The 15,655-nt window shown below is 39.5% G+C and overlaps 1 long non-coding RNA gene across 1 annotated transcript in view; it reads left to right on the forward strand.

Moving 5' to 3' along the window:
* The first annotated feature begins 7,852 nt into the window (after positions 1-7,852).
* The window catches only part of LOC141983826 (uncharacterized), an 87,236-nt gene continuing 79,433 nt past the window's right edge, over positions 7,853-15,655 (forward strand). Inside the window, exons 1-2 of the long non-coding RNA XR_012638536.1 lie at positions 7,853-7,984; positions 13,589-13,647. This is a non-coding gene — a long non-coding RNA (uncharacterized LOC141983826). The remainder of the gene's footprint in view (positions 7,985-13,588; positions 13,648-15,655) is intronic.

Genomic DNA, 15,655 nt, shown 5'->3' on the forward strand with positions numbered 1-15,655 from the left:
AAATTGTGTTATTTGTAGTGTACTGTCTAATGCTGAGAAATAGCTCTTTTATTTTGACAAGGGATGATAGCTAATCTAGACAGCTGTTGCTCTTTCTCTACATGCTGTACGGATTCTAATTCAGAGGACACTGTGGAGGGTTTCTTGAAAAATAGATAATCAGCAATTCAACCTGGAAGGAGTCTAATGCCAAAAGAAATGTAACACTCTCCTCGTCTGTCTTCTTCCCTTTCCCCTTTATTTTTTTCTAGAAAATATCAGACATACACAGGAGAGCTCCTGTGCTTACACCTTATATTATACAGAGATACCACATGCTACTTTAAAAAGCACTTGCACAGTGGGGTAACCTTTTAAAAAAGGGCATTTCCTCAAATAGCAATTTACTTTCAGCTTTACCATGACTCCACTGCAGGTCAAGAGAAGCTAGGGTTGCACGGGAGTAAACACTTGTTTAAACATGAAAAGATCAAGTGAATGTTTAACCCTTGTTTAAACATAATAAGAGCAAGTGAACAATTTAATCAGGTTTACATTTCAGTGTGATATATCTTCAAGGTTTTCCTAGTGTGATGACCCCTGTTTAAGTAACAATAATACTTACAATTGTTTACATCTTTTAATCACATTAAATAAATAGCCCCATTCCCTATGCAGTGGACATGATATTAAGTATCAAATGAAAGAACAAATCAGCCAAGCTCCTCTCAACATTTCCCATGACACTAGCTTCCTTACTTACCTCTGACCTAAAAAGCATCCAGCCATCCCCATCAACCTCCTCCATCAAGCTAAAAGACAGTTGAATCAAAGCATATGCAGACAGCTCAGTTGACCATTAGTTGGTGCCCCGTAACCACCTGGGTGAGAGTTCTCTGTAGATTTCTAATTGGAATCTGATAGTTTCTTGACTTTCCTCATGTTCCCAGCACCTCCAATTAATGACGGTGCTGAACAGCAAAAAACTACAGCTAAGAGTATCATCACCAAATGAAAAACAGGAGAACTTTTTTTCCTGTACTTCAAACACCTTCATTGTTTAGTCTTAGATTCATAGATTATATGGCCATAAGGGACAATTATGATCATCTTGTCTCTTCTGTGAGCACTCTCAAATTTTTCAACTTCCTTCTTGAATTATGGATGCCAGAACTGGAGACAGTAAACAGTTTATAGGAAACATGTGCATTTTGCATTATAGCTTACAGTTCTGTGTTCATTCAGCTAATCAGCTTTCTACTTCATTCTCCAGAGTGAGTCTCTGCGTCCCTGTCCTGACATCTGGTCCAGTCTCTGTATGTTCAGGCTCAGTTTAGGCACCAAGGGGGCAACTCAGATGCCTAAGAAACTTTAACAATCCTGGGCCAGGATCTAGATTAAAGAAAATCTGCTAAACTTTGTGCAGACGTTTGTTTTTCCATTAACTTGAAAAGATCTTGGGTTTTCTGATGACATTCTTCCACTCCTCTTCTCTTTCCCCCTCTCCCGACCCCATTCTTCTTTGTGGTTTTTCTCTTCTCCACTGTCAATCTCAAAAATGAAACTTGTGTGTTCAAGTGACAGAGCTTTTCCAGCGACTGGTCTAGAAATCTGGAACTTGCTTCCAGAAGAGACCAGGATGATCATGAGTTTTGGGGTCTTCAGAGCAAAAAACCTGCTTCTCCTCCCTAACCTTTCCTGCTGATTCAGGGAGAGACTGAGAGAGACCTTTATGTGTATAGTTAATAATTTTTTGGAAGCACTCAAATATCACAGTCATGGGCACCATATAAAACAGATAGACAGACAGGCATCTTCTGGGAGATTTGGCAAGTCTGAGGCTGGTGGCTGACAGGAAAAAATATAGAAGTGGAAGTTAATTGTCCCTATTCTCCAAATCCAATTTATAGTCATGGCTCAAGGTGGCTTGCTAAGAAGGAAATCTTAGCTAGTGATAATGTAGTACTATGTTTTATTCCCCAAGACAACCTCAGCTATGTACTGGGCAGACACAAGTTCATGAGTCAATCATTGAAATCAGCTCTATTCCTTACAAACTGCTTGGAAGATCAGGGCAGGTCTACACTTAAAACGCTGCAGAGGCGCAGCTGCACTGTTGCTGTAGTGCTTCAGTGAAGATGCTACTATGCTGATGGGACAGCTTATCCTGTTGACATAGTTAATCCACCTCCGCAAGAAGTGGTAGTTATGTTGATGGGAGAAACCCTCCTGTCAACATAGTAGTATCTACACTGGGGGTTAGGTCGATATAATTGCGTCACTCAGGTGTGTGGATGTTTCACACCCAGAGCGACATAGTTACACTGATGTAAGTTTATAGTGTAGACCTGGCCTCAGACTGGGAGGTCTGCTGAGAGAGAGGGAGAGAGAATAGCATACAGAAACTTGATGGATTCACCCTTGGTTGCTCTGCAACAAAAGTCTTCCACCCACAGAAATCAAATGCTGCAAGCCACAGGCTGTCCTCATAGTTTAGCTAGTTGGCAGTACAGGTCACATAGTTGTTTCAGAAATTCTCAGAGACCGGGTTGTTTTCTCTGGCACTTTAAGCACATGGCACTGTGTTTTGATTATGGTCAACCAACATTATCAGCTATTGACATGCCATAGTCCACTTCCAAGCACTGACATGTCAGGAACGTCCAGCAAGAAGGAGTTTGGGAAAATAGGGGGTGTGAAGAGAGGGAGGGAGGGGAGAATCTCGCAAAGTAGCCAGTTTGTAATGTAAGCAAACCATTTTTTTCAAGTACCTGTTCATTTCAATTCTTGTCAAATTCTGGGATTTGGTTTTTTTTTTTTCTGCGTGGGCTGACAGGCTCCTTTTTTATGGGACCAAAAGTTTTAGTTTGACCTGTTCTCTCTCTATATAAATTAATTGTTATTACAGCAGTTTGTCAATGTCCAGGAATTTTCTTTCTAAGGGCCATATTCACACTTAGTAGTATTTGACTCCACAAATAATTCCGTTGCTTTCAACTGAATACCCATATTTAGGGTACTAGTCAACATGAAGAAAGACTCACAATCTGGCCTCTGGGTAGCAGAGTCTCTCACTTCAAGCTTGTCTTGAAAATAATTTATCTGCTGTTGATTACTAACTTTTCTCGTCTTGGTTCTTCCTGTTTCTTTCCCACTGTTGCCTTTCATTTTTATTTTCTACACATTTTCTCTATTTTCCTTCTTTCTCGCTTTTATACTATTCCCAGATTTTCTTTCTTTCCTTACCTTTCTCTTCTTCCCTTGCTAGAAATAGTTTGATACCATTCTGATCTATCTTAGTGATACTAGAATGGGGAGGTAGGATTCCCACATATTTCTTAAACCTGTATTTTCCATCTAGCAGACCAAGATTGCTACTTCTGTTGGTACTATACCACTGGGTAATCCAGAACAATATTCTGTACAAAGGATCAAAGCCTGGATGAATTACCATTAACAGGTAGTGTCAGAATAAACTTCACCAAGACAGATTGGTGCCAGCAATAACAACAGCTTTATTAGAACATACTAGGGGAACATAAACATATTAATGAGAGCTCTGTGAATAAATTTGATAAATGATTTACCTAGGAATTTAGTTTTTTTCTTTTTTGTTTACAGAATATTCCTGAGTATACTATAATTTATTTATTGGTTACTTGTGATTTGTCAGAGAAATCACATAATATTTTTTCTGTTTCTTGAGAGGGTGAGTTCGCAAAAATTTTCAGAGTGACTATTCAAGACTGTGAATCTAGAGTTCTGTTTCCTACACACCCATCTTTGAAATTTGCTTTTATGAATATCTGGGTCAGTAGTATGAATGGTCCCTAAAAGTGAACACAAGTAGTATGAAAGCATGGCTGAGGCAAATTCTTTAACCAAGGGATGCTTTATTGTTTGATATGTGCTTCAAGAGTTATAGATTCTCTTTGTCATCCTCTTAAGGAAATGTGTGTGTGCTGTCTTTGCAGGAAAGCTATAAAGCTTGAACAGGCTGGTGGTATTGATTGACTGGTGCGCAATATACACATCCACAAATTATTTAGTAAGAGGTCAGTGTCTGTCTAGAGTCATGACTACCAGACTGAATCTATTAATTTATTGTGGGGATGTTATCAAGTGGTAAGCATACATAACTGGGAGTCAGGCTACCTAGCGTCTTTATTTCTAGCTAGGTCATTGACTTGCTGGTTGACCTCTAGCAAATTCCTTAACCTTTTTTTGCCTCACTTTCAGACTAGAAAAAATAATAATTGTCTATCTCACAGGGATCCTGTGAGGCATAATTTATTAGCTTTTGAAAGAACTTGCTGATCTTGAGAATAAAGTCACTTGACAAATGAAGAGTATCTTTGCTATTTAGAAAAAAATGGAGATAAAACAGAATACTGCAGAATGTTTTCCTGAAAAATATATTGGTTCTGCCCCCCCAAATGACTTAAATATGGTGAATCTGCTCCTAAAAAGAATGAGAAACAGCAATAAATAGAGGGAGAAATAGGTATATTTCTATCACTGTTTCCAGTAACCATGTTGAAAAAATCAGTGAATATCACGAGGGGAACTAGGGATACTTTTTCAAGTACTTCCATATATTAGCACAGAAGTAAATACATTAAAGTTAGCTAGTGCATACATTATGATGGGAACCAAAATGAGTGTAACTAGGTGAATACCCTATTTTATTCTATTCTGTACCATATAGGTTCTTAGACTGCACTCATCACCATAGTATCTGATTAAAATCTTCAGGCAACATTGCCATCTGGGCAGTTATCAATTGAGATGAGAACTTTTGGGTAATAGGTGTACTTTCTACTACATCGCAATATATGTGTATTTTATTTCCTGCATTGTTAAGGTCACTGTGACTTAAAACATCCCTGTATTCACACCCTACACATTTTTGTGATAATCTTTATGCAAAATATGCTTGTGAAGTACCATTTAAAAACTAATAACACACCATCTTCAGTATTCTTGGGTTCTGTAGTACAAAATGTGTATTAAGAGTTATGAACATAAGCTGAAATTATGACTATAATGTGTTTACCAGACAAGTGTGGAGGGGGGTAAACTGGTTTCTCAAAGATGAAGGAGAAGCCGATGCCTCTAGCCAGGTGTCTTCAAAGCTGATTGGCAATCATCTGTCAAGTAGCCATTCTTTAGTAGTGAAGAGAGACAGCGACAGATCAATAGGCATTTTAGTAGACAACAACATGGAACCTCTTTCACCGCAAGACTCCATGTCTCCTTCCTCACAGCTGGAAGGAACTTTATCTAGGGTAACCCTCAGGAAAATAAATTTCAAAGGGTGATTGGACTATAAAAGTGAGCAGCAAAAACACACCAGGTTATCTCTCTCCCTCCTTCTCTCTCTCTTTTACCCACCTAAGAAGACAAAGGAACCAGCCCTTTGACTTTGGGGGGGAGATCCTGACCTGAGAATTTGGTCAGCGCTGTTGCTGGGAACATGTGGTAAGAATTTTACCTTGAACCACATCTAGTTTGTTAAGTTTTATCTACTAAGAACCGTTTTATCTTCATTCTCCTTCTAACCATTTCTGACTTTAGTACTGTGACATTCTGTACCTCAGAGCAACATTCAGCACCCCCATGTTCATTCTTATAATATGATTGCGTGTGTCTAATGCAAAGTTTGTCATGTCAGGTGTCTTCGGAATGCTCATGATGTACTGAGCATTGTTGTTATGGTAATGTTATAGTGATCGTTGTTATAGTAATGTTTTAGGTTGTAATTTCATGTATATAGTTATGAAGCTGAACATGTGTCCTCCTGGCTTAAAGCAAGCCCAGGCAAAAACTCTTCAAAAGCAGAGAGCTAGTTCACACCTCATCAGGGCATGAATGGGACAAACCCAGCCCAGCCTCACAGGAAAAAAGGATCTGTTGCACTCTCGAGTGAGTCACCCCCCTTCCTTTGGTCAGTTTGGGACTGCGATGAGGTAATGCTCACGTGACTCTGAAGTTGGGGGGGGCAAAGCCAAGAGGGAAGAAAGGACATGATAAAAGGGAGAGATATTTGCCATGGTCTTCCTCTCTCTTCCATCTACATCTACAGACACCACACCAAGTGACTGAAGCACTGATCAAAGGGGAGAGCCTGGCTGAAGAGCAACCAGCCAACTGTGGTGAGAAGCATCTAAGTTTGTAAGGGCATTTAAAGTGTTAAGATTAGCTTAGAATGCGTTTTGCTCTTATTTCGTTTGACCAAATTGGACTTGTTATGCTTTGACTTATAATCATTTAAAATCTATCTTTCATAGTTAATAAATGTGTTTGTTTATTCTACCTGAAGCAGTGCATTTCGTTTGAACCATGTCAGAGACTCCCCTTGGGACAACAAATCTGGTACATATCAATTTCTTTGTGAAATTGATGAACTCATATAAGCTTGCAGCATCCAGTGGACATAACTGGACACTGCAAGACGGAGGTTCTTAGGGTTGTGTCTTAGACTGGGGATATTGGCTAGTGTCATTCGGTTGCAAGTAGGTGGGAGCAGCTTACATGCCAGAGGCTGTGCGTGAGCAGCCCAGGAGTGGGGGTTCTCACAGCAGAGCAGGGTAAGGCTGGCTCCCAGAGTCAAGGACTGGAGTGACCTAGCAGATCACTGGTCCAGATGACACCAGAGGGGAACATCACAAATACCTTATACTTATATTCAACTTAAAATCTATCTCTTTGTATTTAAATAAACTTGTTTTATTTTTAATCTAAATTAATCTAATGTTGTGTTTAAACTGAACTGTTTCGTAACTCCAGTTTAAGTAGCAAACTGTTGAATATTGACCCTGTAGAGGGGCAACGGACCTCTAATATCTGAACTGTCCAGGAAAGGGCTGGACAGCACAGAACACCTGATTTTTGGGGAAAATTCAGGACTGGGAGCATGTTGGGGTCACCTTGCAGGTAGTAACCCAGGTAGGTGGAAGTCAGAGTGTGACTGGAGTGTTGTTGGCAGACTGCTGGGGTCAGAGTTGCTAGACCAGGGCTGTGGCTGTATACAGACACTCAGGGTGTGACTTGCATGCTGTTAGGGTTTTTTTGTGAGCGGCCGTGGTTGGAGCTACAACAGCAAAGCATTGTGAGACACCCAACCCCTCACTGGTCTGGACTGCACCCCAGAATGTGACAGTCACCCAGGTTGTTTAAGCATCTTTTCAAACTGTAGTTAATAACACACTTGGATAGGGACTACATAAGCATTATAGAAGCATCATATTGTGAGCCAGGGAGATCTTTAGATCTTGCCCCACCCCCAGCCACATTAAAGTTCTTCAAGAACTGTGTTTGAGCTGTCACTCAGAGTTGGTGTACCTCAGTCACTTGGGCACCAATGAAGCTGGATTTGTCTGAGGGTAGAGTAGTTGTGTCTCCCACTTTTCTTATCTTCATCTACAGCCATTGTGCAATGGACAAGGAATGGAATATAATGATCTTCACTCTCAAACATGATGTCTTCTGTTATCAGCTCATTAAGTTTAAAATAATCTATTGCCCTCTCCATTTAACCCAATTCACTACTGAGACAGTAGCATGTAACAAAAAATGTATATTTAATTTCCTTCCTGCTTTTAATACAATATTCTCCTTGAGGACCAATGAAAATTTGACCATGCCTTTCTTACTGGAACTTGTAAAGAACCACAAGGGCTGCACAAAACAGTTGCATCTTCAGTTAAAAAGAACGGTACATAATGGATCGTCTCACTAGAACATCAAAAAGACTAAGTAAGATATCTGCTATTGCTAGTGTTTGAATTATTGAGGAGCTGGACAGGAGGCCATAAAATACTACTGATTAGTGACAGAGAGACTTACAAGTGATTAGACTCAGGTGATTTTAGTTCCTACCTTTTGTTTCTGATCCATGGAATTAAGAGCTGAAAGATTAATATATCAGCACTCCAACTGTTCTCTAAGCCAGTCAGCTCAGGGCGAAGTTTGTTCTTGGATTCAGAGTTGCGCTGGATGGCAGGTAAGCAGATAACCTACATATAATCTACCATGGTGTAACTGATTAGAGACCTTGTGGAGAGAGAGGGCTAGAAGCCTTATTTTATATCAGCTGGAAGTGTACAAAGGTGTAAGCTTGATTTCAATTTTCTTGCAGTAAAACATATAGGTACATGTTCATCCATTAGGAAGACTCATCTGTCTGCCAAGTAACATCAGTATCCAATTTGAGCCTGTCATTGTAACGCTATTAAAAGAAGTTTGTAAAGTCAGTATAGAGATGAGACCTTTGTAAACATGCTGCCTTCATATCTGTGCCTTTCCAGTCTGAGTTTTTCCTGTTGCATTTATATTCATATGTCTGCTATATTGCTAATGAGTTTTCTTCTATAAAACGACCCTGACTGCTACTGTAAAAATCTAGTTTAAATGAAGTGTAGCTTTCAGACTGGGCATACTATTAAAATATTAAAATATATACTGAATCATATTAAGCTGAATCTCTTTGGTCTTTCATGGCTACATTTTTTATAAGATTGCCTTTTAAGAATACATTTATGGCCCAAGCTAGCAGCCCTTCCTCACATAGAATTCCCATTGGACCTTATTCCCCCCGTTTGGCACCTTGTAGTTGTGTCCACATGTGCAAAATGACTGTAAAATGGTACCATTATAATCTGGGAGCATCTGATACTCAGTTTGCACAGGTGTAAAAGACTACACAAGGTGCACGAGAGACAAGGTGGTCAAATACTTTCTATTATTGGACCAATTTCTGTTGGTGAAAGAAACAAGCTTTTGAGCTACACAGAGCTCTGCTGCTGCTGCTTCTTTTTCTTTCTTTCTTTCTTTCTTTCTTTCTTTCTTTCTTTCTTTCTTTCTTTCTTTCTTTCTTTCTTTCTTTCTTTCTTTCCAGTAGAGAATTAGGCCCATTGACCGCAGTGTGAGTTATAAAATGGGAGAGCTGCAGAAATAAATCACCATTCCATTTATGACTATGTGCACAAATAATTGGAAATAATTTTATAAGAGGAAAGCAGGCTACTGGTCTAACTGAAAATAGGACATATTTTTACATGCACTTATGTGATCAAAAGCACAAACATATGCAAATATTATTGGATTGTCTTTGTGTGACCAACTGTTGCTGATCAGTGCTGTCATTATGATCATACATAAGGCTACAATAATGTCACGGAGGTCATGGAAGTCACAGAATCCGTAATTTCTATGACCTCCGTGACATTTTCTGCCCCGGGGCTGGAGCTCCAAGCTGCCCCTGCCCTGCATCTCCTGGCCCTGCCCTGGTGGGAGGACCCTGCAGCTGTCCAGCCATAGTTGGCAGCGGGAGGATCCTGCAGCTGCCCAGCCATGATGGGCAGTGGGGGAGCCCTCCTGCAGCTGCCCAGGCACGGGGTGCAGCGGGGGCCCCCTGCAGCTTCCCTGTTGCGGTGGGTACACTCTGCAGCTGTCCAGCCATGGTGGAAGGCAGGGGGACCCCCGGAGCTTCCACTCACTGCAGGTGGTGGGGAACACCCCAAAGCTCCCTGCTGCCACAGGTAGATGGCCCCCCCAGAGCTGCTCAGCCACCATGCGGGAGGGGAGGGGCAGAGCTCTCACTCACCGCAGCGGTCGGAGCTCCAGCAGCAGTGGGTGCTGAGCTGAACCTACCTCCCCATTTTGTCAGGGATATTGTTAGTGAAAGTCAGGGACAGGTCACGGACTTCATTAATTTTTTTTTTTATTGCCTGTGACCTGTCCATGAATTTTACAAAAAATATCAGTGACCAAATCTTAGCCTTAATCATATACAAGTCATTGTATTTACATGCTGATTTATACCACTGTAGGGAACCTATACTGGAGTGCAGTTATCCTATAGGTTAACACACCATAGTATTTAAATTGTATATTGATAGATATCCTTTTTCCTTCTACTTAAACACTAGTCTGTGTAACTAAAATGAATATCAGCATAGCTGATAGCCTGCTTTTACTGATGTTGAGAAAAAACGGTTCATCATATTTAAATATGTACACTTAGTTTCTACAAATCCCTGTAAACTACTCATAGATACTAAGTACCATACAAGGTGTTTGAGGAACTGTGACCAGATGGCTCAGGGGAATAGTAATGGATTATGGAGCCTTCCACCTCCAGTTTGCCAATTTAAATTTAGGCTTTTGATGGCTGTTTAGTGGCTTATGTAAAATGAGTTGGAGGTCTCATCATAGTTCCTAGAGAATAGGTTAATATAACGAAATTGTCATTAGCTAGTTGTCTGTTTCAATAGCGGGGTCAGTTCAAGACTTACTGTAGTCAATGGAAAAACTCCCATTGAGTTTTCAATGCGCATTGGACTGGATCTTAATAATTATGGAGACTGAACCCTTCTCACTCTCAGAAGTAGTTCTTTAGAGCAAGGATGAAGCACATTGGGGATATGTACTTGGGAAACTTATACTGTCACTACCTATAACGAACTGGTTCTAGGGACAGCCAGATGACTCAGCCATGCTTATCCTTTGCTATTTGACTGTACCACTATCTACAAGATGGCTCAGCATTTGGACAAGATCAGTGCATGGATGAAGAGCAACTGCATGAAGCTGACACTGAGGTGGGGAGAAAGTACTTTGAAGAGTTCGCAGCCTTGGTGCAGTCTCCTTTGATGAGGGTGCACACCCACAATTGGTCAAATCAGTCGGTAGCTCTAGAGTTCTCCTGGATTCATCACTGACACTAAGCTGTCACGTAACAGCACGTGTGAGTAATGCTTGCTCTGTTTAGATAGTACACTCCATCCTATCCTGGGATAAGATGACCTGGCTTCAGCTGTAAACACTTTGTCACCTTTCAGCTGGACTATAACAATGCAGAGGCGATTGAGAGGTGACTTGATTACAGTGTATAAGTACCTTCATGGGGAAAAATACCAGGTATTGTAGGGCTCTTTAATTTAGCAGAGAAAGGCATAACAAGAACCAATGGCCGGAAAATAAAGTCAGTCAAATTCAAGTTAGAAATAAGGCACACCATTTTAATAGTGAGAGTGATTAAAAAATTGAAAAAACTGCCAAGGAAAGTGGAGGATTTTCCATCTCTTGATGTCTTCAGATCAAGACTGGACCACCTGTCTGGAAGGTACGTTTAGTCAAATACAAGTTATTGGGCTCAACTCAGGGTAACTGGGTGAGATTCTATGGGCTGTGTTATACAGAAGGTCAGACTAGATGATGTAATGATCCTTTCTGATCTCAAAATCTATGATTCCATGAATGCAAGATGGCTGATTATGAAGCAGTCAGCCCTCAGGAAACTCCAGCTAGTACAGAACACAGCAGCATATCTCCTCAGCAACACAGACTACATTAGTTTTCCACAGAATATTCAGTCAAGTTCAAGGGTCTTGATCCTTCTGTTCAAGGCACTCAATGATCTGTGCCAGGAGACCCAAAAGATCACTTGACGTGCCAGTATGAGGATCATGGTTGATAACTCATCTCCTCAAACAAAATAGAGCTGTCCACTGCATGGGTAAATCTTGTCTCTGGAGGAGATGGAGCCTTCCCAAAGACCAGTCCAAGACTGTGAAACAAACTCCCAAAGGAATCCAGAACCAGCCCAGTCTTCACTGCCTTCTGCTCCAAGTGCAAGTATACTTCTTTGACTTGTCTTCTACAATATAACTGCATAGCACAGTGTACATAACATTTATAAAAAACAGAATTAAATAAAAGAAACCCAACAAAACACTACACTGCACACACAGTTTTCCCCCTGAGAGAAAGGGAATGAGCCACACATGACAGATGTTAGTCATGTAACTTAATGAATTACTGGAAGGCATTCAGATCCTATGATGGTGTGGGCAGTATAAGAAACTGAATTGAATAGATATTTGGTCGCCAGAGCTGTCAATATGGATATCTGTATTATTTCAATCCTGCAGTTATATACATCTTTATCTGTTCCTCAGAAAGAGTTAAAAGGGGCTCTCTGGGGACAGATTTTCAAAAGCACATATGCTTAAGTGTGCATAGATGACTTGCATGCCTCTGACTGCCATATGCACAAACACTGATGTGCAGCCTTAAACCCTGATTGGCATATGCACATACATCATGCCTGAGCAAATAAGGATTTGCAAGTACAACAGCTGAGGGTTTACAAGTGCATGAGCACATGTTTGAAAATCTAGACCTTGGCTGTGAACCCAGTAGCAGGTTAAAACATGGTTTGTCTTCTCTCTCTCTCTCTCTCTCTCTCTTTTTTTCCCTCCATCAAAATGAAAGCTGTGCACTTTTGTGCTTAGCTGTAATGCATAGTTCTTTAATTTACTGCATTGTGAAAATACAGGTCAAATATGCATTCAGGTGAGTTTGAACATTAACTTTGGGAATTCTAAACTTAATGTCATAGTTCAGGTTTGTATCAACATCATTTTAAATGTGCTTCTCTCTGTTTGTTTATTTGTATTTATTTAGTGGTAGATTGAAAAATAAAAACATTCTCAGAAGGATGATGTGTATAAATTACCTGAAATAGACTAGAACAGCTCTGGTCTCTTGGGTTAAACATGGCTTCTTGTATATATGAAGGCACATTTTAAGATCACCTACCTAAAATATATATGTAGACATTTTCAAAATCATACTGCGGAACTATTTACCTCATTAACCATAGTGCTGTCAGTTAAAAAGTTTTGGCTCCTGCAGCATGTTTTATGGGAATCTGTGGTGGCTGTGTGGATTTATAGCTACAAAGACACATGGTATTGAGTAGTCAGTGAAATGAATTTCTGATATTTGCATTTGTTGATCATGTTCTTTAGTAGATAATACTGAATATTGTAGCATGTTTACAGCATAAAGCGGTTTTCTTTAGGAAGGTAGATTACATCTCCTTTTAGACACAATTTACAATAGTTTTACATACAGGAATAATTTAAGTCTACCATTGTTGTCTTAAATAAATACCATTAAGATGAACCTTCTCCCTTGCATGCATTACTTTTTCCAAGTAATCCCAGTCCCAGTTCAAGTTCAAGTTTTTCAGTAACTCCAGAGTGGTATATTAAAATACATCTGGACTCGCAGCAGATAAAAAATTAAAGTCAATCTACTTTTTAGAAACAAAAAAATCCATATTGGTTTGGCACTTCTAAGCTTAACTCTTTACTATTTGACTCAGTTAGCTGACTGGTGCACAAATGATCCCCCAAGAGCACTGAATCTCTCTGGAACAATCACATGTCCTGGCTACTTCACTGGAATGTATCCCCTTTCATGCTCTTACCATACTTATCCTGTTTAGGGTTATATACTTAAGAGTTACCAAGGTTTCTAAAATATCTTCAAGATAAATTCTAAGAGCTTTTTCAGAGCCATTAAGACTTCTTGGAGACTGCATATCAAATATGTACAATTGGTCTGATGAAAAAAATCTGTCTGTGTAGAGCTAGGCAACATTTTTTTTGACAAAAAAAGCAGATTCAGGTTCACCAAAACATTTCGATTTTTTTATTTGAAATTATTTTTTGTTTCAAATTTTACTTCAATTTTATTAACAAAAGGCTAAAAAACCTTGAAAATAACACTTTTTTATTTTGTTTTTGTTTTCCAGTTCAGCCAATGAACCTCCAAATCAGATATTCACAGGTCTGTGACCAGGGAAGAGGCAAGGTAGGAGACAGTATGAATTCCACTCGGGGCATTGTTGTGCAAATCTAATATCATGGGAAGCTCTCAAATGTAGGATGCTAGGTGCTAGTACAAAACCATAAAATAGTTTATATCCGTTCAGAAAGCTACTGGATAAGGATAACTTAAAAACAATAGTTGTTCTTGCCCACACCCTGGAAAAGAAAGCTTAATGTGTTCGTTTTAAAATTGGCTTAATTAATTAAAATGAACACATTAGCCTTTGTTTCCCATGGTGTGGGCAAGGACATCTATTGCTTTTTAAATGATCTATCTATATATACGGATATATATGCTCTATGCATTTTTAATTGCTGAAACTGCACAATCTGAAAAACCATGCTGATCCTGCAGTCCCGATTCACCTGAGTATTTCCATTGCTTTCCATAGGACTACTCAGGTGAGTAAGGGTTGCATGATTTGGACCTATGTTAAATATTTGGAAACATGAATGACTTAAAGTGGGAAGTTTGCCTTAATGGAGGAATAACCTGCCTCAGTTGCATGTTTTAACTGTATATTCACATTCACCAAGAGAGACAATCAAGATCAGATCATAAATTAACCTACTTCCAGGAGAGTCAATAAATAATGCATCTTTGAGCATCACTGAATTCTGCTAAGCAAAGTGTGGGGAGAATCGGAGATGTTCAGCACCTGTTTAATGTACCGTCATTTCTTTGGGAACCAATGGAGTGAGTGAGCATGCCTCATTTCTTTTAATAGTGGCCAGTTCTCTCTAGAAAACTGAATACATAACAGAAGACGAGCAGCATGGAGTTCACTTTTTCTTCAGAGTTGAGCATATTGGAAATTGACGCCTCATGAGCATCTCCATGGAAAAGGACCAACACTTGTATTATTTGCAGTATCAGTCCCTCCAACCTTCAAAGAGTTTTATGGAACTGTATACCTGAGTTTGAGCTTTCTGCTTAAGCTTCAGACACCAACGTGTACTACAGCTAAGTTGTACTTCGGATAGTGGTTTTATTCAGACGGAATTTGTCAGGTCTGCAGGGAAAAATCCCCTGCTATCTATATAACTTGTATTAGCATTCCTGTCAAAGACAGTCCAGATGCACTGAAAATTCAATATGCCCAACAGTAGGACAGAAGAAATTTCATAATAAGAAAACAGTCAAGACATTAAATTGTAACATTTCATGAAATTGTAGCTAAACTCACTCATTCTATGGTGTGGCCTGTGAGAGATATGTTTTTATAGCTAACATATGGGTCTGATCCTGCAAGCCCTTACTTACTTGAGTCATCCTACTGAAATAGATGGGTCTGGCTGTGTGCAAAATAATTTGCCAGGTCAGGTCCCACATTAGTAATTTAAGAATTCAAATAGAATAACTTGAATAGTGAAAAAGGAGATTTGTGTATGAAGCAGCCAGTTTAGGTCCGCTGCTATCTGTAGGATCATATAAAAATATCTCCCCTTGGGGGAAAAACGGAAACCCCACATGACCGATGTTAGTCACTTTGTTTATTTTTTTTAATTCCAGAAGGGACTCAGATATTATGACGTAAGAACCTGAATAGAATGGAACATAGTATTTTTGTTCATCTTCAGAGATCCCCTGGTTATTTGGAACAGTTTCACAAACTTTAGTATGAACAATTATTAATCTGAATATGAACACTGGAAGTGTGTCACTTTCTCTGTTGTTTGTCATTCTCCTGTTTAAAAATGTATCATCCAGCAAGTGAGTGGAAACAATCCCAAGTGACCGACCATACATCACAAATAGTAAATAGTAAAGAGATTAAATGACCAGTTCACAAACAACCCACAGGCTGAAACTTCCCTCAATCTATTTGTTGAATATTTGATAGTCACAGAAATCTGGACTGATTTGCATATGGAAAAAAGAGTTAACTTCAACAAACTCTACATTGAAATATCTGTGAAGTGGGGGGAGGAGAGTGAGAAAGAGAGAAAATGAGAATATATGCACTGTATGCACATGACAATCTTTTTCT

This window comes from Natator depressus, chromosome 3, assembly GCF_965152275.1.
Source record: "Natator depressus isolate rNatDep1 chromosome 3, rNatDep2.hap1, whole genome shotgun sequence".
In the NCBI taxonomy this organism is placed as follows: Eukaryota; Metazoa; Chordata; order Testudines; family Cheloniidae; genus Natator; species Natator depressus.